This window comes from Podarcis liolepis, assembly GCF_965112155.1.
Source record: "Podarcis liolepis genome assembly, chromosome: 11".
Lineage (NCBI taxonomy): Eukaryota > Metazoa > Chordata > Lepidosauria > Squamata > Lacertidae > Podarcis > Podarcis liolepis.
Window position 1 is genome coordinate 54566315 of NC_139565.1, and position 24698 is coordinate 54591012.

General features: G+C 45.9%; 1 protein-coding gene across 4 annotated transcripts in view; it reads right to left on the reverse strand.

Annotated features, from left to right (window-relative positions):
• Positions 1-24437, reverse strand: part of MAPK4 (mitogen-activated protein kinase 4) — a 92423-nt gene extending 67986 nt beyond the window's left edge. For 3 of the 4 annotated variants that reach the window (XM_083466026.1, XM_083466024.1, XM_083466027.1), the window contains exon 1: positions 24169-24437. The gene's annotated coding sequence lies outside the window, so the exon portion shown is untranslated. Of the gene's footprint in view, positions 1-24164 lie in introns of all 4 variants that reach the window. The other variant, XM_083466025.1, reaches the window with a different exon arrangement.
• Between the last annotated feature and the right edge of the window lie 261 nt (positions 24438-24698).

Sequence of the window (24698 nt, forward strand, 5' to 3'; positions counted from 1 at the left end):
ATCCTTTGCAAGCATGGCCAATGGCCAGGGATTATGGGAGTTGTAGTTCAGCAACCCCCAAAGGGCCAAAGGTCCCCCTTGTCACATCTAGGGTTGCCATATTTTGAAGAGCAAAAAGAGGACACATTTGCCAACTTCTATGGATCGCTTGATGACTCTACCCATGAAAAAAAGGATGTGTTCTGGGAAAAGAGGACATATGGCAACCCTACAAATGTATTACAAATGCACAATTTAAAGTGTTGGTGTTGACCTTTAAAGCCCTAAATGGCCTCGGCCCAGTATACCTGAAGGAGGGTCTTCACCCCCATCGTTCTGCCCGGACACTGAGGTCCAGCGAGAAGCAAAACTACAGGCAACCAGGCAGAAGGCCTTCTTGGTAGTGGTACCTGCCCTGTGGAACGCCCTCCCATCAGACATCAAAGAGATAAACAACTACCTAATATTTAGAAGGACAGATCGTGAAGCTGTGGCTCCAATACTTTGGCCACCTCATGAGAAGAGAAGACTCCCTGGAAAAGACCCTGATGTTGGGAAAGGTTGAGGGCACAAGGAGAAGGGGATGACAGAGGACGAGGTGGTTGGGTGGTGTTCTTGAAGCTACCAGCCTGAGTTTGACCAAACTGCGGGAGGCAGTGGAAGACAGGAGTGCCTGGCGTGCTCTGGTCCATGGGGTCACGAAGAGTCAGGCACGACTAAACGACTACACAACAACAACATTTAGAAGACATCTGAAGGCAGCCCTGTTCAGGGAAGTGTGATATTTTAATGTATTTTTAATCTTTGTTGGAAGCTGCCCAGAGTGGCTGGGGAAACCCAGCCAGATGGGTGGGGTACAAATATATTATTATTATTATTATTATTATTATTATTATTATTATTATTATTATTATGCTGGACAGCCCTTCAGACAGAGGAGTCCGCCAGAGATAGGACTGTCTGCTCTAATGGCCAACCTGCTCAGAAGAGGAAAAGTACAGTTAGCCTGAATGCAGCAAGTTCACATTCAGATTGCCCATGCTGCTGAAAAAATGCCCGCTGCCCCCCCCCATCTTATGTAAGAAGGTAACTGGCACCAGTAACCTGACCGAGCTTTCAACCTAAATTGCAATAGAGTCTCAGAAATACATTTTCCCTGAGCCAGCAGGCACTCTTTTGTCTTTCGTAATCTCGTAAACTTTTACATAACTGGAGCCGTTGCTCCAAAACAGCTCACCAATGGGAACTTTCAAAGTTCCTCTACAGAAACAGTTGAGTCTATATCGGGATATATTTCTGGAAGACGGTGTCTCGGAATGTGCCATTAACCCTACCCACTCAGAGGAGCAAAATGCAAGATTCCACCTCCCAACTTTTAAAAGCACTGAACCGCAGCTGGGAATATACTGAGATAAAACAGCAGGTGAAGAAAGCTTCTTAATCCTATCCTCCTGGGTTGTTTCCTCAAGCAATATAGCACCCAGACTGCTTTTTGCCCTTTGCCTTTGTGGGTGGTGAGAAATGGGTTTAAATCAAGGAAGGGAGGGGATCTGTGGCCTTCAGAATCATAGAAGAGTTGGAAGGGGCTGACAATCTGTTCTGCCTGGCCTTTGGTTTTGTTATGTACTGAGTTGACTAGGATCCAAAATGCAGCAGTCTGATTGGTCCACAGGAGCCACCCAATCCAGCTCCAGGTGGAAGTGAATCCGCAACCTGATTGGCCTACAGGAGAATCCCGGAATTAGCCAATCACGCGGGGCCCATTGTGTAAATAATGTATATAAAGCAGACACTTTGGGGGAACTGGCATTCGTCACTACTATGAGCTGAATAAAGAGCATGAAATCCACACTCAACTCTGAGTATATTTCAAGTTTGAACTCAGTCTGACCCTTATGTCTTCCCTCCCCTTACGGTTTTGATTTATGGGCTACTTTTAAAATGAGGCTGCTTTTGAAATTGCATTTTAACCTGTATTTTAAATTGGCTCCGTCCGTCCCCCCATTATGTTTGTATTGTAATTTTACTGGTGTTAGCTGCCCTGAGCCTGGCTCTGGCTGGGGAGGGCAAGGTATAAATAAAATTTATTATTATTATTATTTAGTCCAACCCCCTGCATTGGAGTAATCACAGCTAAAGAATCCTTCACAGGTGGCCACCCAACCCTTGCTTTACAACCTCAAATGAAGACAAGTCCTTCCAATTTCCATCAGCCCCTGCCAGCTGCTATTTGTGGGGCTAAAGTTTAGCAGCGCTGACATGTGAAACAAGAGGCAAGGGTGCCTCTGAGAACATGCAGAATATATCTCCCTCCCTAAATAATTACAGACAGTCCTCATACTTGAGAGATTAGGGAAAAAAGGGGATATGGTTTCCAAGAAGGCACAAACATGGAACAACACACTTTTGACGAAACCTTATCTTCCCAAGCAGACTCCTACATACAGTGTGCATTTCAATAAATAATACCGCACAATCTCCTTATAGGAATTAAATTCTTAGAAGAAGAAAAGAGCTCTGCATCATAAATCAAAATCCTAAAATAGCACAGGACGGAACGCACTGTATATACCCAGTGACTTTTTCACCGTTCCCATGACACACTGGGGGGGGGGGGAATCAAAGGTTGTACCAAGGAACCAGCTTTAGCAGCAGCCCAGAGCAATCACCTACAGCAATAATGAGATTAGGAGCATTAATCTTTGCGGGGAGGCGGGGGGAATTAAAAAGGAACGTCGCTAAAATGGGTAACCCATCTGTGCTGCATTTTTGGTGCTACATGGTGAGCTGAGCAGACAGGAGGACTCCAGCCAGCTGTCTGTACTTAAGGAAGCGTCTCTCTAAATAGTCTTCCACGTGCGAGGTGGACAGATAAGAAGTGACCTCCAAGCAGCAGAACAGTCAAGTGTGGTCCCAGCGACAGGCCCTTGGCATCAATCAGCTTGGTCAGTGTCACCTCTCACAAAGGTTTATTCAGTCCTATTTCTGCACTGGTGGGACGTGGGTGGTGCTGTGGGTTAAACCACAGAGCCTAGGACTTGCCGATCAGAAGGTCAGCGGTTCGAATCCCCGTGACGGGGTGAGCGCCCGTTGCTCGGTCCCTGCTCCTGCCAACCTAGCAGTTCGAAAGCACATCAAAGTGCAAGTAGATAAATAGGTACCGCTCTGGCGGGAAGGTAAACGGCGCTTCCGTGCACTGCTCTGGTTCACCAGAAGCGGCTTAGTCATGCTGGCCACATGACCCAGAAGCTGTACGCCGGCTCGCTCAGCCAATAAAGCGAGATGAGTGCCACAGCCCCAGAGTCAGTCACGACTGGACCTAATGGTCAGGGGTCCCTTTACCTTTACCTATTTCTGCACTGGTATATTCCTAGCATTCCCAATCACAGCCTCCCTATTAATAAAACAGAGAAATCAAAGCATCTGAACTCTTCTTCTCAGCTGTCCCAGGCTCAGGTGGCCTCAGTGGCACAGAGTGCCTTCCATCCGCTTTGGCTGGTGGTCCAGCTACGCCCCTATCTGGACAGGGATAGCCTAACTTCTATCATCTATGCTCTGATAACCTCTAGGCTAGATTACCGCAACACGTTATACATAGGGCTGCCCCTGAAGATGGTTCGGAAGCTTCAGCTGGTGCAGAATTCAGCATCCAGGTTGCTCACCTGGTTAAAGGCAGGTTGAGCGTATTACACCGATCCTGAGCCACCTGCACCGGCTACCAATTCGTTTCCAGCCCCAGTTCAAAGTGCTGGTTTTGACCTTACCCGACTCAAGGACTGCAATACCTCAAGGACCGCCTCTCTGCATATGAACCTACCTGGACCCTGATATCATCCTCTGAGGCCCTTCTTTGTGTGCCTCCTCCTCAAGAGGTCCAGAAGGTGTCAACACAAGAACGGGCCTTTTCTGCAGTGGCCCCCCCCAGCTGTAGAATGCTCTCCCCAGGGCGGTTTGGCTGGCACCTTCATTATACACCCTTAGCCACTAGCTGTAGATGTTCCTCTTCAGCCAGGCCTTTGGCTGATTGACGTCCAATGCCCTTTTAAATGTTGTGAAAGGGCAATTATTGGGTTGTTTCTGTTTTTGGTTTTATTACGTATTATAGATAGATAGATGATTGATTGATTGATTGATTGATTGATTGATAGATAGATAGATACCGTATTTTTCTCTCAATAAGACGCGCTAGACCACAAGATGCACCTAGTTTTTGGAGGAGGAAAACAAGGGGAAAAAATATTCTGAATCTCAGAAGCCAGAACAGTAAGAGGGATCGCTGCACAGTGAAAGCAGCAATTCCTCTTGCTATTCTGGCTTCTGGGATAGCTGCACAGCCTGCATTCGCTCCATAAGATGCATACTTTTTAGGAGGGAAAAAGTGAGTTTTATAGAGCAAAAAATACGGTAGATAGATAGACAGACAGACAGACAGACAGATAGATAGATAGACAGACAGACAGACAGACAGACAGAGAGAGAGATACTGGTAGATATAGATAGATAGATAGATAGATAGATAGATAGATAGATAGATAGATAGATAGATAGATAGATGATAGATAGATAGATAGATGATAGATGATAGATAGATAGATAGATAGATAGATAGATAGATAGATAGATAGATAGATAGATATAGATGATAGATAGATAGATAGATAGATAGATAGATAGATAGATAGATGATAGATGATAGATAGATAGATAGATAGATGATAGATAGATAGATAGATAGATAGATGATAGATAGATAGATGATGATAGAGATAGAGATAGAGATAGAGATAGAGATAGAGATAGAGATAGAGATAGAGATAGAGATAGAGATAGAGATAGAGATAGAGATAGAGATAGACAGGTGATATACAGTAGTTGTTTTGTGTTGTGTACCACCCTGAGATCTACAGGTATAGGACGGTATACAAATTTAATTAATTAACGATTCTGCTAAAGATTGGTGTGTAAATATTGTTGTGGGTTTGTGGGGGGTTGGTTTAGGGGATACCCCGTTCCTTCCAATTCTTAGGGCCCTGTACCCCCTTGTGAGGGTTAGCGCCTAACAGAAGTTTGCTGAACTAGTCAGAAAAAATTCTTTGTAAGGCAATGACTTTAACTGGCCATTTAAGTGTCCTCATCAGGTCCCCCCCCCCAAAAAAAATGAGCTAGGTTGCAAGAGCTACAACTATGTGATGGTGCCCTCAAGGATAATGGGGTCTTTCCTCCACCACACCTCACCTAGTTGCTGGGTAGGAGAATAACAGCCAGAGTTGAGCTGAGCAGAATGCAGTCTAGAAGCTGGAGACAGAGACATGCTTGCTCCATGCTGGACCCCAAACTATGACTAATGGAGAAGGAAGATCTTTGGGACTGTTGAAGCTGTGGGGTGTTAATGCTGTGAGCCCCTCCATGCTGTACTCAGGGTTGCATATATGTGTCAATAAAACCATATATTCTAAATATGTCAAAGTCTCCGCTGACCTTCCAAGGAAACTGAATTATGGAACCCATGGAGGTTCTGGCTGATTAGCTTAGAGATTGGGGTGATATGTTACAGTCTGTTAAAGAAGCATAGTTGGGAAGTCACGCTCTCTCATCCTAGTCTACCTCACAAGGTCGATGTGAGGATATGAGGGGGAGACTCTGAACAGCATCCTAAATGCATTAGCTTGTGGGCTTCCTAGGGGCATCTAGTTGGTCATGGTGAAAACAAGCTATTGGACTAGGTGGGCCTTTGACCCAATCCAACAATGTTCTTCTTAGGTTTGTACGTGGAAGGACAGGATTTTTAAAAATGCAATATATATCTCTGTGATAAATGAAACAAATCCTATGAAGCAGACTTGACTAATTTCCTTAAAATGTGCCACACCAGATGAAAAGCCAAGACGTTCATGTTATCACTGTCACTATATGATGCATTTAGTTGAAAATAGCATTTTCCCCATTCAAGAACGGAGGAAAAAATTCAGAGGTAGGGTGTTTTCTTTATTGTTTCTGCCTCTCAGGCTTTTTTGTTATGTTAATTTTCCAGGCACAATCTGAAGCGTGCTAAATTTGAGGCATTTTGGAGATGAATGAAAGGACACTGCGCATATTACAGGAGGCATCTGCCTCTGCCTCCTCTACTCTTCCTTCGTTTGAAGAGTAGAGGGTTAATGAGCTTTCAAGTGGGGCTTCAGCTCTCTCTTCATCACCCCCACCTCTCCCTTCCTCATCAGAAACCTCATCTTGTAGTTTCCCTAATGAATCCAAGAGATGGATAAAAGCATATGAGGGGGAAAGCCCTTTCCTGGAACACCTTCAATATACAAAGGAGCGACCAGACAGTTGCAACATTTCAAGCGCAAAAGGGCAGGTAGGAAGGCAAGAACAGAACCCCAGCATGACTTCATCTGGATATAGTCCCAAGCCACCTAGTGATCAGAATGCATAATGACGCTATCCACACAACACTATCTCCAGGGTGTGTTTGGTGGGCTTGAACAGTTATTCATCTCTGCCCAAAGTAGTTCTGGTCGGTAATTAAGAGTGGGCATTAAAGAGCGGAGAGTTCTGCCTGCTCCAAGTGAAAGCGATTGGAGGGATGCCAGTGGCCAAATGCAAGGTTTCCTATCACCTCCTGTTGTTGTTTAGTCGTTTAGTCGTGTCCGACTCTTCGTGACCCCATGGACCAGAGCACTTCAGGCACTCCTGTCTTCTACTGCCTCCCGCAGTTTGGTCAAACTCATGCTGGTAGCTTCGAGAACACTGTCCAACCATCTTGTCCTCTGTCGTCCCCTTCTCCTTGTGCCTTCCATCTTTCCCAACATCAGGGCCTTTTCCGGGGAGTCTTCTCTTCTCATGAGGTGGCCAAAGTATTGGAGCCTCAGCTTCAGGATCTGTCCTTCCAGTGAGCACTCAGGGCTGATTTCCTTCAGAATGGAGAGGTTTGATCTTCTTGCAGTCCATGGGACTCTAAAGAGTCTCCTCCAGCACCATAATTCAAAAGCATCAATTCTTCAGCGATCAGCCTTCTTTATGGCCCAGCTCTCACTTCCATACATCACTACTGGGAAAATCATAGCTTTAACTATACGGACCTTTGTTGGCAAGGTGATGTCTCTGCTTTTTAAGATGCTGTCTAGGTTTGTCATTGCTTTTCTCCCAAGAATCAGACGTCTTTTAATTTCGTGGCTGCTGTCACCATCTGCAGTGATCATGGAGCCCAAGAAGGTAAAATCTCTCACTGCCTCCATTTCTTCCCCTTCTGTTTGCCAGGAGGTGATGGGACCAGTGGCCATGATCTTCGGGGTTTTTAATGTTGAGCTTCCAGTGGCCAAAGGCAAGGTTTCCTATCACCTCCTAGGAAACTCTATAGTATCACCACTCTAGTGAGACACAGATGCTTCCTAAATGATCAGTGGGTTTAGGATGAGAGGTGTGGAAGAGCAGGCAACAGTATACAAACAAGAGCTAGGCTTAGGAGCTGGGAAGACGGTGCCCATTAACCAATGTAAACAGCTTATGGAGGTTCGCACAATGCCATATCTTAACAGTTCCCAGTGGAATCGGTATTGCTGCAGGTGCCACATATTACTTGCTCCACAGCTGTAAGAAAGTGATCTTTTAGTGTGGTAGGACCTCCACTTTGGAACTCCCTGCTTATTGACGCTAGGCAGGCTTCTTTGCTCTACGTTTTTCAGCGTCTGCTTGAAACATTTTTGTTTAGGCAAGGCTATCCAGGCACATGGCTGTTGACATGCTTTAATCTTCATTGCTGTTAATTTTAGTTATCTTTAAATGTTATATTCTTCTGGGAAACTGCTTAGATGTTTTACTAAAACCAAGCAGCATAGGAATTTAGTTGAATGGACAAACAAACAAACAAACAAACAAACAAAATCCTCTATTTGAAGGGCTATCTGGTCCATTAAAGCTGGAGAACCATAAAAATGGAGAACAGGAAGGGCATCAAAGTTCTCCATCCACAGTTTGCAGCATCAGCAGACTAGACAGACACACACATGTTACCTAGTCACAGGCTTTATAGAGTTATTATATTTAAATTACAGTATTGCATAAGATAATTTATAGGTAAAGAAATAATTTGAATCTATACCCATAAATGGAGGGGCGCGGGTGGCGCTGTGGGTTAAACCACAGAGCCTAGGACTTGCTGATCAGAAGGTCGGTGGTTCGAATCCCCATGACGGGATGAGCTCCCGTTGCTCAGTCCCAGCTCCTGCCAACCTAGCAGTTCGAAAGCACATCAAAGTGCAAGTAGATCAATAGGTACCGCTCTGGTGGGAAGGTAAACGGCATTTCCGTGCGCTGCTCTGGTTCGCCAGAAGCGGCTTAGTCATGCTGGCCACATGACCTGGAAGCTGTACACCGGCTCCCTTGGCCAATAAAGCGAGATGAGTGCTGCAACCCCAGAGTCAGTCACGACTGGACCTAATGGTCAGGGGTCCCCTTTACCTTTACCTTTACCTTTATACCCTTAAATGACCATATAAATCCCCCTTTGTACTATTGTTTGATGTTGCTTGCCCTCTTTTTTGACGATGTGCAACTGGCCACCCTAAAACAGATGAAGTGGCTGCTGATTGATTCGGGACCCAATTTAAACAGCCGGTGGTGACTTTCAAAGCCCTACTTGGTTGGGGAGCACATTATGTGAAGTACTGCCTGCACCTGTGCAAATCCGCCTGAGCTGAGCCTTGAGATCAGCCTTCCATAACCCATTGCTTTGCAAATCTAACAGCAAACCTGTTTGTTTCCCACAATGATGCATGCTTATTTTATATATTTTTTGCTGGACACTGTCCATATATGCAAATAGCACAAGGGGGGAAAAATAGCATTTGGCCATAGGTGAATGGAAATAAGGAACGGAGAGTGCAGTGATAACAATGGACAAAAGCTAACACGCCAACCATCGCGTATGGCACCAATGTCAATTTATTGCTCCCGGCCTTGGCCAGATGCATAAGAGCTCTTTTATTTTATGCTCTGGGAAGGATGTGCACAGCTTGCTAGGCTGCTAAAGAAATATAATTGCCTGGGATTTTTCTTATAGCCCATTTTCTTCACTGCGAACAGAAAAGCGACCTGCTGTTTCATGAAGGTTGCAGTTCAAACTTTACATTTTACTTAGGAGCATATATTTTGGAAAACCAGTCACCATCATAATCATCATAAGAACTATTATTATTATTATTATTATTATTCCCACCCATCTGGGCGGCTCCCAACAGAGGACTAAAAATGGAATAAAACTTCAAACATTAAAAAATTCCCTAAACAGGGCTGCCTTCAGATGTCTTCTAAAAGTCAGATAGTTGTTTATTTCCTTGACAACTGATGGGAGGGCATTCCACAGAGCAGGGGCCACTACCGAGAAGGCCCTCTACCTGGTTCCCTGTAGCTTCACTTCTCGCAAGGAGGGAACCACCAAAAGGCCCTCGGAGCTGGACCTCAGGGTCTGGGCTGAACAATGGGGGTGGAGATGCTCCTTCAGGTATACTATAGCTTTGACCATTTTATGGTTTGGGAACCTATGAGTAATGCACTTGGATGAACAGTTTGAGATCAAACACGCAGTATGTCTTAGTCCTGTTATCAGGATACCTTTCTCTCCCCATTTTTTCTTTTGCATTCTGCAATATCTTTGATCCTCACCTTCATTCAATCATTTTGCCCTCATTAATTCATTGTCTTTTTTGATGCCACGAATTAACACTTGCTTTTCGGGGGGCAAAGGGAGAAAGGAATCTCCAGAAATGCCAGTTAGCGTTCCAGCTGCCTGAGAAATTCGCTTAATGAGTAGTGAAAATCGCAGTGGGTGGCACGCAAAAGGAGATGAAACAAAACGAAGAGTACAAGAATCCCGTACTTAGCAGAGCAAAAGGGACAGCAGGAGGGCGGGGTGGGGTGGCGAGAAAGGTTTCCAATAATAATTAACTCAAATGTGCTAAAAATTACTTTCCCTACTGGAGCAGTATCCAAAACTATCTACCATTTTCCTCCTTCCTCATTTTCAATCTGCTTTGCATGCTTGGTTTTGCAAAGAATGCTCGCCATGGGTTCATCAGGCATGCAGACAAAGGGGATTTTTTTAAAAAATGCCATTTATAATTGCAATTACATTTCTTAAGATATTCCACAGAAACCCCTGCTCCAAATACCCTCTTTAGTAGAGGTACATGGGAAGTGTTCTTTTTCCTGCCAAGACGCCTCAGGGTTTTATAGGGTGTTAGGGGAAGGGTAGTACCTCTGATAAGGGGGTACATTGTGCTCCTTCTGGGGTAGGTTGTCCACCTTTGGTCTCCATACCTACACTCAGCTCTCACCTGTGGCTCCTAGAAGCTGTCAGTATGTCACAGTGGCCACACCTTGGAAACGGCTTCTAATGGCCAGTTAAACCAGGTGAGGGGAGCCGATGGGTCTCAAACCCTCAATAAGTTAGGGACTTACCCTACACCTAAACACAGGCTCTGGCAGATTGAGTGAACAAGACCAATAGTGGGTCCTGTCAGGAGCTCGGCCTACACTCGAGTAGGACCCTGGTAGAGACACATGCCCGACTGGCATGTTCTCTCCCTCCTGGTCAATCGTTTGGGAGCTTCAAAAGCTTTCTTCAGCCCAAACATCACAGCGACTGATGCCAACCGACACCGGCACACTTAGGGATCCACAGAGTTTGCGCAATTGCGTAACTGACCTCAGCAACTCAGCATTTTGGCTAATCTACTTTATTTACATATAAACACACATGGAGCACTGCAACATGGCTTCCTCTCTCTCTAGCATCAGACAGCAAAGAGAAAAAGAACAAAGGACAATAGTCCCACTTCACGGAACACAGTAACACAAACATCCTGTTTCCGTCACTTCCCACTCTGTGGAGTCAAAACATACACTGTCATGGGAAAGACAACAATCCCATGACTGCAATCATGGAGCAGGAATTCTAACAGGTCCAACAGTCAAGAAGGCAGTTTCTGCATGTGCTGCAGAGGGAAGTGAGAGGCAGATGGGGCTCGTCCACTGGGGTCGCCTATCAGTAATAACTGTTGTTTCTTCTGTGTAGTCATTCCATAGCATAAATCTTTGGGTACATGGAGTACAGTATAGTGGGCAGCACAAAGGACCAAGCTGTTTCTATGGTTTCTCACAACTTTTCTCCACAAGGGTGCTGGTGAGGACCTTTGCAGTTTCTCATAGTGTTATGTATTCAGTGGTCGGTGTTTGCCTGAGCTTGAGTCTGGACCATAGGTAGGCAAACTAAGGCCCGGTGGCTGGATCCGGCCCAATCACCTTCTCAATCCGGCCCACAGGCGGTCCAGGAATCAGCGTGTTTTTGCATGAGTACAATGTGTGCTTTAATTTTAAATGCATCTGGGTTATTTGTGGGTCATAGAAATTCGTTCTCCTCCCATATATATATATATATATATATATATATATATATGCAGGTTTTGGTGTCTTCGGGTGTCTTCCCGTGTAAGAGTTGGGGTGTCTAGGCGACGTTTCGACGAGGTCTCACTCGTCATCTTCAGGCTGGTGCTTTCGGCTTCTTGTTACTGGAACAGAGCAGGATCTCAGTGTTTGAGTTCCTATAAATACTGTTGAGGGGGTGTGGTGTATAGCCTCCAACGTTCTGGGCAGAGAGGAAGTTCCCAGGTTAGTGTGCCTTTTCTTCTTTTGTTCCTTAATTACTTGAGGGATATCTTGAGTGATTTCTTGAGTGATATTCTGAGTACCACTTAGGTGGGTCATTAAGTTTGGATTAGTTGCTAAAGCTTTCGTGTCTTGACCTCTTGAGCTTGTGAAGAGTTTTTCTGAGAAGATGGCTGTACTGCACTTAGTTGTGCTCTGGCTTGGCTTCGTGTATAGGGGCGAGCTGTGGTTTTGTGCCCTGTGCCAGCCAGATCTGTGTAGGGATTGCAGGGGGGTGCAGCATCCGGAGGTGCCACTATGGTTTGGCTACTGGATGGTGTCTGTAATTTATCTGTGGAGAGGGTCTGGGTTTGGGTCTGGTGTGGTTGATTGGTGATGGCGTTCTGTGTGCCTCTGGTTCTGGTGTCGGTTTTTGTGGGGAGGGCTAATTTCCAGATGTCTGGCAGGCGGGACGTGTCGTCACGCTTGTTCATGTTGTGAGGGTGTTTCTCTATCTCGATGGCTTCCATGATTATTCTCTTGTGGTGATGTTCCATGTTAAAGAGCAATTTGGAATCTGCAAAATTAATTTCGTGTCCTGTTTCTTTCATGTGTTGGAAAAGAGAGGAAGTTTTTTCTTCTTTTTTGACGGCATTCTTGTGTTCTGCGATACGTGCATTTATTCGTCTGTTTGTTTGTCCAATGTACGTGGCTGGGCAGACTTTGCAGGGTATTTCATAGACCCCTTGGTTTTCCAACTGGATTTTATCTTTGGGGTTTCTGAGGATATTGGCTATTTTTTGGTTGGTGCAAAAGGCTGTTTTGATATTGTGTTTATGGAGGATTTTGCTAATTTTATCTGTAGTGCCCTTGATATAAGGAAGGAGGGCCATGCCATTGTTTTCTTCTGTGTCTTGGTTTTTGGGGGGTGTTTCTTTTTGGATTAGCTTCGTAACCCTGTTTTGTTGGTATCCATTGGCGATTAACACATTTGAGAGATTCTGTAACTCAGTTGTCAAGTGGTCAACTTTGGCTCAGATATGTTGACGACACCTTTGTAATTTGGCCACACGGGAAAGAAAAACTAGATAGCTTCCTCACACATCTCAACAGCCTACACCCCAAAATACAATTCACTATGGAAATAGAAGCCAACAACCAACTTCCCTTCCTTGACGTCCTAATCTACAAAAAACCTGATGGCTCCCTAGGACACACTATCTACCGGAAAAAAACACACACCAACCGCTACTTACATGCACAATCACACCACCACCCTGCACAAATAAACTCCGTAGCCAAGACTCTCATCTCCAGAACCAAACGCCTGGCTGACAAAGACCACTTGACAACTGAGTTACAGAATCTCTCAAATGTGTTAATCGCCAATGGATACCAACAAAACAGGGTTACGAAGCTAATCCAAAAAGAAACACCCCCCAAAAACCAAGACACAGAAGAAAACAATGGCATGGCCCTCCTTCCTTATATCAAGGGCACTACAGATAAAATTAGCAAAATCCTCCATAAACACAATATCAAAACAGCCTTTTGCACCAACCAAAAAATAGCCAATATCCTCAGAAACCCCAAAGATAAAATCCAGTTGGAAAACCAAGGGGTCTATGAAATACCCTGCAAAGTCTGCCCAGCCACGTACATTGGACAAACAAACAGACGAATAAATGCACGTATCGCAGAACACAAGAATGCCGTCAAAAAAGAAGAAAAAACTTCCTCTCTTTTCCAACACATGAAAGAAACAGGACACGAAATTAATTTTGCAGATTCCAAATTGCTCTTTAACATGGAACATCACCACAAGAGAATAATCATGGAAGCCATCGAGATAGAGAAACACCCTCACAACATGAACAAGCGTGACGACACGTCCCGCCTGCCAGACATCTGGAAATTAGCCCTCCCCACAAAAACCGACACCAGAACCAGAGGCACACAGAACGCCATCACCAATCAACCACACCAGACCCAAACCCAGACCCTCTCCACAGATAAATTACAGACACCATCCAGTAGCCAAACCATAGTGGCACCTCCGGATGCTGCACCCCCCTGCAATCCCTACACAGATCTGGCTGGCACAGGGCACAAAACCACAGCTCGCCCCTATACACGAAGCCAAGCCAGAGCACAACTAAGTGCAGTACAGCCATCTTCTCAGAAAAACTCTTCACAAGCTCAAGAGGTCAAGACACGAAAGCTTTAGCAACTAATCCAAACTTAATGACCCACCTAAGTGGTACTCAGAATATCACTCAAGAAATCACTCAAGATATCCCTCAAGTAATTAAGGAACAAAAGAAGAAAAGGCACACTAACCTGGGAACTTCCTCTCTGCCCAGAACGTTGGAGGCTATACACCACACCCCCTCAACAGTATTTATAGGAACTCAAACACTGAGATCCTGCTCTGTTCCAGTAACAAGAAGCCGAAAGCACCAGCCTGAAGATGACGAGTGAGACCTCGTCGAAACGTCGCCTAGACACCCCAACTCTTACACGGGAAGACACCCGAAGACACCAAAACCTGCATTCCTGTACCCGTGAAAATCTACGAAAGCATATATATATATATATATAGTCCAACCCCCCACAAGGTCTGAGGGACAGTGGACCAGCCCCCTGGTGAAAAAGTTTGCTGACCTTTGGTCTGGACTAAGGATTCTGAGCCCGTTTTCTGATTTGATACATAATATCCAATCACAGAACATTTCAGGATTTGGGCCTCTGCCATTGGCCCTTAAAGTCTGAGTCATGATTCGCAGCTTGGAAGTTTAGACAGCCAATCACATTGGGAGTGGGAGTGGCCCAGGCCTTCAAAAATATATATCAGCCGTTGCTTTGCCCCTGTTGTGGGGCTCAAATCCATGACTGTGCATTTTCTTATGTTCTTATCCAAAACAGCATTCCACCCTACTCTCTCCCTCTCTCAGTGTGCACACACAGAGACTGAGACTGAGATTGAGATTAGATAGGTTTTGTATTTACTGCATTTCCCTGCTGGGAAAGAGAAAGAGATAAAATCCACCATGAAAACAGCTAGAATTGTGGTTTTGGTTTCTGCTGCGCATATCAACGTGGAAAATAAATTTGGGGAATGGAATTTCTTCTGTCCTCTCAGCGGGCCTATGTGACTGATCGGGTTTTGGAAGATAAGGTACTAGCGTGGTGAGAACCGATTCAAGTTGAGTATTAGCCGTATTCATTTCATACGTTGACTGTGTCGTTCATCTGTATGAAGTGTACTTGGACAGCCACCTATAAGAAGATCCTTGCTACATCAGACCCAAAAGCCCATCTGGTCCAACATCCTGGTCTCACAAAGCCAGTTCTCTCCCCACTTGTGTTCCCCAGTACTGATAGTCAGAGGGGCAGGCAGTCCCTGACACTGGAGGTCCTACCTAGCTGTCAAAGCTAGAAATCATCAATAGCCTTATCTTCCGCATTGTGGTATAGTGTAGCCCTTGCTGACTCACTGGATTCAGTGCAACTTTTTAATATTATTATTTTATTTTTGCAAATTTAACAAGGGAAGGGAGGGGAAGAAGAAGAAAATAAAAATAGTGTATGAGTAATAATATTACCAGTACATGCATCCCACATATATAGCCAGGGCAGCGAGGTCCTCAGACCATTACATAACAGATAGTGGGCAAAGTCTCTTAGCAACAAGAAAGGCTTGCAAAGTCCACTTTTGGTGTCCTCCCATTAACTCCCCCAGACTACAGGAACATAATTTAAAAGCACGGTACATGAACACCTGCAATTATCAAGGATTGCGCCGATACAAAATTGATGTGGATAGCAACTTCAGGCAGTGCATGGTTAAACTATGGCACTCACTCCCACAGGAGGCAGTCATGGCCACCAACTTGAATGGCTTTTTTTTAAAAAAAAGATTAGATAACTCCATGGGGCATAAGACTATGAATTGCTATTAGCCATGATGGCTATGCTCTTGCTTCCATGGGTAAGTAGGCAAACAAAACCCTGTGTTGCAAAGAAAACGTCAGCAATGTCTAGGCAGCACGATAACCATATACATACGTAATAGACAATCTTTATAGAATTCCTTCAAACCATAACAAGTACAAAATGAAATATTTAGTCTCAAAGTCTCTGAAAATCTTTAAATGAAGATGGGGTATGTACTCTTTTTCATTACTGATTGCATTATGGTTTATAAGTTTTGTAAAGTGATATGTCATGCAGGTCATCGTCTGTAAAAAAAATTATTTTCCGTTTATGAAGCAATTCTATGAAACGGTAGCCAATATCCGGAATCACTGTTCAGTGTTGGACATCATATTTGCTGAATATACAAAGCTTCACAGCTTGTCTTTCATCGTACAAAGTTTGGTACCTTGCTTCGTTTAAAGGTTTTCATAGTCTTTGAGACTAAAGATTTCATTTTGTACTTGTTATGGTTTGAAGGAATTCTATAAAGATTGTCTATTACATATGTTGTCTATTACGTATGTTGTCATGTTGCCTAGACATTGCTGACCTGCCTCCATGGGTGCAGGCAGTATCTTACTGAACACCTGTTGCTGGAAACCATAGGAGGGGAGAGTGATTTTGTGCTCAGGTCTTGCTTGCAGGTTTCCCACAGGCAACTGCTTGGCCACTGTGAGAAAACGATGCAAGACTAGATGTGCAATTATACATTTCACTAATTTTATACATTTCACTACTTTTACAATCATTTTGACATTTCAAAACTTGACTTCCCTCCCCCTCTTTCTGCGGTTCCTTATATTTGTTTTTAATATCTTCTGCATATCCAAATTAACTTAATTTACTCATTTGTTCATCTTCTTTAAATATATACAGTGGAACCTCAGTTGTTGAACACTTTGAAAGTCGAACGTTTCGGCTGTTGAACGCTGACAACCCAGAAGTGAATGCTTCCGTTTTCGAATGCACCTCGGAAATCGAACGGCTTCCAAGGCGCATTTCTCCATTTTTTCCCAATGGATTTTGCCGACCGGGAATTGTGCCTCGGTTGTCAAACGTTTCAGAAGTCGAACGATCTTCCAGAATGGATTACATTCAACAACCGAGATTCCACTGCACTCATATAAAACTGCAGGTTTTTACAATACTCCTGCCAGTGGTTTTATCTGTAAATATTTAACAGACCATTTCCATTCTTTTATTAAAAAAAAATTCTTGATTTCTTGTTCTTCCATTAAGTTTCGCCATGTCTGCATATTCCATAAGTTTTTATATCCATTCTTTCTTTGCTGAGACTTCTGCTTCTTTCCACTTTTGGGCAAGTAACATTCTTGCCTCTGTAGCAGCATACATAAATACATTTCTATACATTTTAGGTAGTTCTGTCTCTATAATTTTCTTCTTCTTACGTTCCTTCAAGCCTTCTCAACATTTAACACCTATCTGTATTGGGCAGGGCTTTCCTACATGAATGTCATGGAGTCCAATATAAAGGTAAAGGGACCCCTGACCATTAGGTCCAGTCGTGACTGACTCTGGGGTTGCAGCGCTCATCTTGCTTTACTGGCCGAGGGAGCCGGCGTACAGCTTCCGGGTCATGTGGCCAGCATGACTAAGCTGCTTCTGGTAAACCAGAGCAGCGCACGGAAACGCCGTTTACCTTCCCGCCGGAGCGGTACCTATTTATCTACTTGCACTTTGTGCATTCGAACTGCTAGGTTGGCAGGAGCAGGGACCAAGCAACAGGAGTTCACCTCATTGCGGGGATTTGAACCACCGACCTTCTGATTGGCAAACCCTAGGCTCTGTGGTTTAACCCACAGCGCCACCTGCGTCCAATATATTTGAGTCCAACATACTCAAAACTAATTCTAGCTTTCTCCCCATCCTACTCCCTCTTGAGTTCTGCAAGGACAACACTTACAGAGACGAGGAAGAGAAAGCTGACATCTATTGCCACCTCCCTCCCAGACTGGCTGGAAGTAAGGAGGTAAGTCAGAGCTAGCTGTGGGCATGCTAAATTTGGCATTGCCGTGCCCCATCAAATGATCTCTCCCTTCCCTGCGACATCAAAACTACCTCTTTTAAACACCTCATGCCGCCATGGCTGCCCTATTGCTTGCGAATCACTGGTGGTGGTTAACTTCCATCAATTTTGCTTTCTCCCCCCCCCCACCCCCAGTATAGCCTCAGGCAAGACATTTCACCTTCCAAAATGTCTGTAAAACAAGGCTTGCAACACTGACAGCTGTCACAGGAGCCTTGTTGCGATCCATGTTTGTACAGAGCTCTGAACCCATGGCGTGCGGTCGAGCATTGATATGTAAGCGTCCAGGAGGACTCCTTCACAGGAGCGGTGATGTAATCGACTTTCTTGCAAACTGGGCTGCGCTTTCTAAGAGACACTGATGAAGATTTATTTAAGAGGATTTGGTCGCTAGCTTTGCATATCCAGAAAAAGGCCAAACAAGTGAAAGCCGAAGCCAGATAACTCAGCTTAATATTAGCACACTTTAAAAAAGCAAAACAAAAAAACACAAAAAACCATAGTTAGGCAGCTTAGACTAGAACGCCAGTTAATTTCAATTTCATCTGCTATTTTGTTTGCTATTCACACACATGGAACAGGGATCGTTTTAGGCACTTGAAGACTTAGAAAGCTTCCAAACGGCAACACAGGAGAGCAATTTTGTGTGGTGTGGTTGCGGGGACAATAGTACTAAGAGCTATACTAGTGCTAAGACCTTTTCTGTGGGAATTGGACACAACCTAGTCTCAAACGCTGGCATGTTAACAAAATTAATTGTCCTCTCATCACCCTTAGAGGGGGTCTTTTCAAAAAGTGGAGCTTTTTTAAATTAAAAAAACCTATCCTAAAAGCAATTCTTAAAATATTTTCCAATGCAACGCAAGTAAAACTCCCCTAGGGTAGCAAAGCATGGAAAGAAATATTATTTGCATGTTTCAGAAGCAAAGGGTTACGTATGGAGTGGAGAAGGACAGCAGCTCAGAAGCAGCTGCTTTGTAAGCAAATGATCCTGGGTTCAATCTCCCTCCTCTCTCCAGGTAAGGCTGGGAATGTCCATGCCTGAAACTCTGGACAGCAGCTGCCAGCCTGTGGAGACAATGCCAAGCTAGCCAGACCAGTATTCTGCCTGTGTACAAGGCAGTTTCCTATGTTTCTTACACCTGCCTAAAGGTGACACAATTAAGAGCATGAAGTCCAGGCAGAAAACTACCTCCCTGCGCTACTGAAGTCTGACATAACTCCAGCACATAATGTTTTTCACTGTCACTTCCGCACTGCGATCTGTCAACAAGGACTATGAAGCCGTAAGCAGCAGAAATCTGCACCTGGGCCCAAATTTCAGAGGCTGGTTTGAACTAAGCTTCCCGTTCTCCGGTTACAAGTGCCTAGCAATTATTTATTGCCTTTGCATCTCACGTTTCCCCCCCCCCCCAAGGAGTTCAAGGTAGCATATATGTTTCTCCTCAACACCCCCAAATTTAAACCTCACAACATCCCTGTGAAGTAGGTCAGGCAGAGACTGGTCCAAGGCTACCCAATAGTCAAGAGGGGATTTGAATTGGTCTTCCCAATTCTGGTGTGACAAGCTATCCACTACTCCACACTAGATCTTATAGTCCGAAATCACAGTCTTTAAGGGGGGGGCAATGTCTCAAGTTTCTTCTTTGCTTCTTGCCATGGCAGACCACCACAGTTGCTATTGAGGAATTTATCATAAATTTGTGTGTCACAAATGGGATGCATCTGCTGCAAGTAAACTCCTTTTAAGTCTGGGGTGCATATAAGTACCTTGCAACTTGATCAGTTTAAGTGGCAAATTTGTATGCGGCAGCTTGTCAATGAGCACCAATATAAATAGAGTTTGTGCATCGAAAGCCATGCAACAGCACCCAAATCCCATGCTCCTGGGTGCATGCAAAGAGTGCTGGTTTGGTGAGTGTGGTATCATGTTCTCAGTCTGCCCATGCAGTTCCGGACTGTCACTATGTTCAGGTGGGATCCTGACCCCGGGCAACAAATTCAGGTTTGGGAACTCAAAGATCATTGGGAGGCCTTGCGCGACAACCCCTCTTCCTCAAAAGCTTACAGTAAGGAAAGCCATGGGGAAATGGTTTGAAACCATGTTGACTAACCTCCCTGGAAACAAATCAGAATGAATGCTCCTTAAACAGCCAACATCGTCAAATCTCCCCACAAATCAAACAGAACGAATGCTCAATAAACAGGTTGCTCCCTTGGAAACCTGCCGTTTATGAATCTGTTTATTACAAGCATTTATAATCCACCTTTGGCCCAAAGGTCCTAGGAAGGTGAATGCATAGGTATTGAAAACCAACAACTGGCAATAATAATAAGCTAGACCAGTGGCATAGCGTGGGTTGTCAGCACCCGGGGCAAGGCAAGTAATTTGCGCCCCCTAACCCGTGGATTTGCGGCCCCTAACCCATGGATTTGCGCCCCCTAACCCTAACCCCCAGATGTTGCGCCTGGTGCGGCCGGCCCCCCCTGCACCCCCCACGCTACGCCACTGAGCTAGACTAAACACAACATTCATCAAATTGCAGTGGAAACACACTAAAAAAACATAGGTGGCAGCAGCTAAATGAGGCAGTCTCAGACTCTCCATCTCCTGGTACTCCTCAAAGGCTTGGGTAAAGAGTTGCGTCTTTCACCCACTGGTGAAATGAAAGCAGCAATGTTGGAGCATGATATACTTCTGACAAAAGGTCATTCCACAGGTGTGGAGCAACCACAGAGAACACACTCCCACAGCCCCCTCCAGCACAGACCTCACTAGGTGCGGTGACTACCAAAAGGGCTTCTTTTGTAGATCTGAAAGCATGAGCGCAGCAAAGGATGCATTCAGCCAATGGGCGAGCTGCTACGTACACTTACAGCATAACAGAATTCATTCATACAAATGTAAATCAGTTATTTGCAACAGAAGCATTCGTACGCTGTAGGCATCAGGTCTGGTTTTATAGGAATGCTGGCTTTTAAAGTGCAGGAGAGCCAGCAAAGGAAAAACAATGTGCAAGCAAAGCAGACTTATAGCATAGGGAGGAGAGAGAGAGAGAGACTGGATTAGACATCATATATATATAGAGGCAGGGGCGTGAGTGGTCTGGGAGCCGCCAATGCAACAGCAATGTTGAAACTAGTTGATGGCTTATGTTGTCTGTTTTAAAAAACGAAACAGAATCCCTATGAGGTCTGCTTATATATATATTTCATTTATAAAAGCAAAGGTCCCATACTCAGGAGTCAATGCATTAACAATCTGGCCTCTGAACATAAGAAGTGCTTGCCAGAGCACAGTGAGGTCAACCTAGTCCAGTATTCCTTGCAAGCCTGTGGTGCCCATTTGCCTGTTGCAGCAAGAACAACGGAGTCCTTTGTGGCATCTGAAAGATTTGTGGTGGCAGAAGCTTTCATGGATTAGGGCCCACTCTGTCAGGTGCCTACCCTGTCTCTGCTTGCTAAGGCACCCTTGTGGCCCTAGTCCAGGGCAACATGGAGTGACATGGGAGCTACAGTTTAACAGAGCGCCCATGTTGGCTACCTCTAGCCAAACACAGCGGCAGGTGGTGCAGTTGGGCAATGACACTCACCTGACCTCAAGGCAGGCCGTTTGCTCCTGCTTACCAGGCAGAGAGTGGGACAGGGCTGGTTGGTGCTGTGGAATTGCCAGGGGTTCTGCCAGTGAGTTTGCACAGCGCTGACCTCCTTGCAACCTCGCCTCTTCCACTCTCCCTCCCGGTAAGCAGCAGTGACTCGACTTCTTTAAAACTGCAGCAGCAAATGTAAATGTTATCTTCATACAGTAGGCTGATTCCTAAACAGAACTCTCTATCCTCCATCCAGGCGAACAAAAAGCATTGCCCGAGTTCAAGGGCACATTCCAGCCAGGTAAAACCACTCAAGAAGGACATGAAGAAAGGACTGGGGAATTTTACAGACTGGGGAGAGTCCCAGATTGGGCAAGACTGCTGTCAAGCAACCTAGAACTGCCTCCATAGTGCAGATGAATCGCTGGGGCAGACAGCTCATTCCCCCAGACCTCTGGAAAAATGCTCAGCATAGAGCTTAGTGTTGAACCAGCAAAGTCCCAGTTCACCGCTACATTGTTCTAAGGTTGCAACCCTACACCCACTTCCCCATTGAACTTGTTGGGAATTAACTTCTGAATAGGCATGGTTTAGGGTGGCGCTGTGGGTTAAACCACAGAGCCTAGGACTTGCCGATCAGAAGGTCGGCGGTTCGAATCCCCCTGACGGGGTGAGCTCCCGTTGCTCGGTCCCTGCTCCTGCCAACCTAGCAGTTCAAAAGCACTTCAAAGTGCAAGTAGATAAATAGGTACCGCTCCGGCGGGAAGGTAAACGGCGTTTCCGTGTGCTGCTCTGGTTTGCCAGAAGCGGCTTAGTCATGCTGGCCACATGACTGTACGCCGGCTCCGTTGGCCAATAAAGCGAGTTGAGCACCGCAAACCCAGAGTTGGCCACGACTGGTCCTAATGATCAGGGGTCCCTTTACCTTTACCTAGGACTGCACTGTTAACTCCCAAGCCATTAGCAGTCTTTCTTGAATCAGGTCGTTATCGTGTATCCCAGTCCCTGCAATACACTATTGTTGTGTCCAAGAAAACATACAGCTAGTCACCTTCTTGCCTTGGAAGTGGAGACCCATAGTGGAGTCCCAACAGTCAAGAGGAGGGTGGTTTCTGCATGTGCTGTAGAGGGAAGTGAGGGGCAGATGGGGCTCCTCCACCTGAGAAGGCAGTCCATTTAGAAGGAAAACTCTGGTCCTAAACCTGTGCTTCAGGAGAAGAAATGGCAAAGGAGTAAACCCTGCAACAAATCCGAAGTGGAGTCCCTAAGGCAGTTGGATGGCACCTTGTACGCAACTCCTGCAAGCCAAGCTGGTGCCAAACATATCACTCTGCTTTCCTTTGGACCACATCAGCGAGGCCAGGGGGTGGGGTCTTGTCGTCTGGGCAGCCCAGGACCTCCACACACCCTGCCCAGGCTTGCACCCCAGGAAGGTCACTTTGGTGCTGCTAACATTAGCGGTTTGACTTCACCCCTCGAGGCACACTCCATTGCTCTTGAGACAGACAGATGCCAACATCCATCACCAGCTTTCATGGCATAGTAAAGGCTAAAGAATTAGGAAAGGAGGATGCAAGACCATGTGAAAAGGATCCTGGTCATATTCCTTAGGGCTCCTAGTATTAAACATTGAAACAGACCATTGATCCATCTCGTTCAATATTGTCTACTGGCAGCTGTTCTCCAGAGTTCCAGACAGGGGACATTCCCAGCTCTACTTGGAGCTACTGAGCTACAGTCTTTCTCACTTCGGTTGTGAAAGGCACAAATAATATTTTAATCTTATTCAGACTGGACTTTGTGATGTGATTTTTAAAAGCCAATCAATATTTATTGATGGCTGGCAGCGGCTATCCAGGAACTGTGACATGCGTCTATCTACGTACCTGGAGAAACCAAGGACCTGAACCTGGGACTTTCTGCACGCAAATCAGATGTTTTACCACTGAGCTACAGCCCTTTCGCTTGGATGCACCGCCTCGCCTCTTTTCCCACCTGCTCACCCAGCGCTAAGCGGGCATCAGAATCCGAAGTGGAAAGGTGGCCCCGGGGAAAACCCTCTTCCGGCGCCTACCCCCACTTGGTGCAAGGAGGACATCAGTGCAAATCTCCTGGTTCAGTGCAATACAGAGCAAGAGGGGAAGGGGCGAAAGAAAGAAAGAAAGAAAGAAAGAAAGAAAGAAAGAAAGAAAGAAAGAAAGACATTGCCTTTCACAAACGCAACAATACATTCTCTCCCAGGTCCACGGTTAAGCAATCCCCAAAGCTGCAATTCTGCGCACTTTTGAGTTGGGGAGTGAAGTCCCATTGAATTAGGAGGGGCTTTCCATTAAAATCAAGACCCTCTGAATCAAGAGGGGTTTCCTCCCGACCAAAACGCGCAAAAAGAATCGGGGCTGCCTGGCTCAGATGCTGGCAGTGGAGAGAAAGAGGGAGCGAGAGCGAGGAAAAGATGCCTCCCCAGCCAAACTCGTCTCGTCATTCATTCTTTGCTGCTCGCCTCCCCTCGCTCGCTCCCTCCCATCACCCTGTCCTGAAAGAACCCCAGGCAGCCAAGGCAGCCGCCGATGCCTCCACCAGCTCCCATCCACCCCCCTGGAACAATCCGGCTAGGACTAAAAGGCGGAGGACCAGCTCCCCGCCCCCCTCTCTCTAGGACAATGAGAAGGAGGAGAGCGTTCTTTATAGGACCGATAAAAAGAGGCGCAGAGGCGAGCAAAACCCCTCCGGATCTCTTCCCTTCCTTCGCCCCCTCCTTTTCCTCTATATGCCCCTCCAGGATCTTCTTGGCTATGGATTTCATTTCATTGATTATTATGATGCTCCTTTTCTTCCTGAGCGCAGATCAGGCAGCCGCGCGCGCACATATACACAGGCTCCTGGGAACTAATTGGGAACCAGCATCCCTGTGGAAGGAAGAATGGAGCTACTCACCTATGGGGGGGGGGAGCCCAGCCAGCTGAATGAGCGCAGGCAGGAAGGATGGTCCTGATCTCTTATCTCCCTTCTCGCAGGGAAGCCTCACCTAAGGTGCATTTCCTATTTAAAAGCACCGGCCATAAAGAGGCAGAAGCGCGCGCGCGCGCACACACACACACACACACACACACACACACACACACACAGAGCTCGGCTTTCTTTTCTGCCTCTCCTTCCCTCCCTCCCTCCTTCCACTCACTCTCTCTGTGTACTGATAAGCTCCCCTCTGTCACTTACCAGCCACTGCCTCTATAGTCATGCAAAAAGAACGCCTCCCGGCGCCCTGCCCACCTGCATGACGTCATGGAAGGGCTGTCAGTCACCGGGCAGCCACCTGCTGTTAGCTCAGGCTGGTTGCAACCGCAGCTGCGCCCCCACCCCGTCCCCGGTTGGAGGCAGGGAAGTGGGAGGGAGGAGGAAGGAAGGAGGGAGGGAAGACAGCAGCTGGTTCAAGGGTGCAAGAACAGCGAGAGGCTCTTATGTGC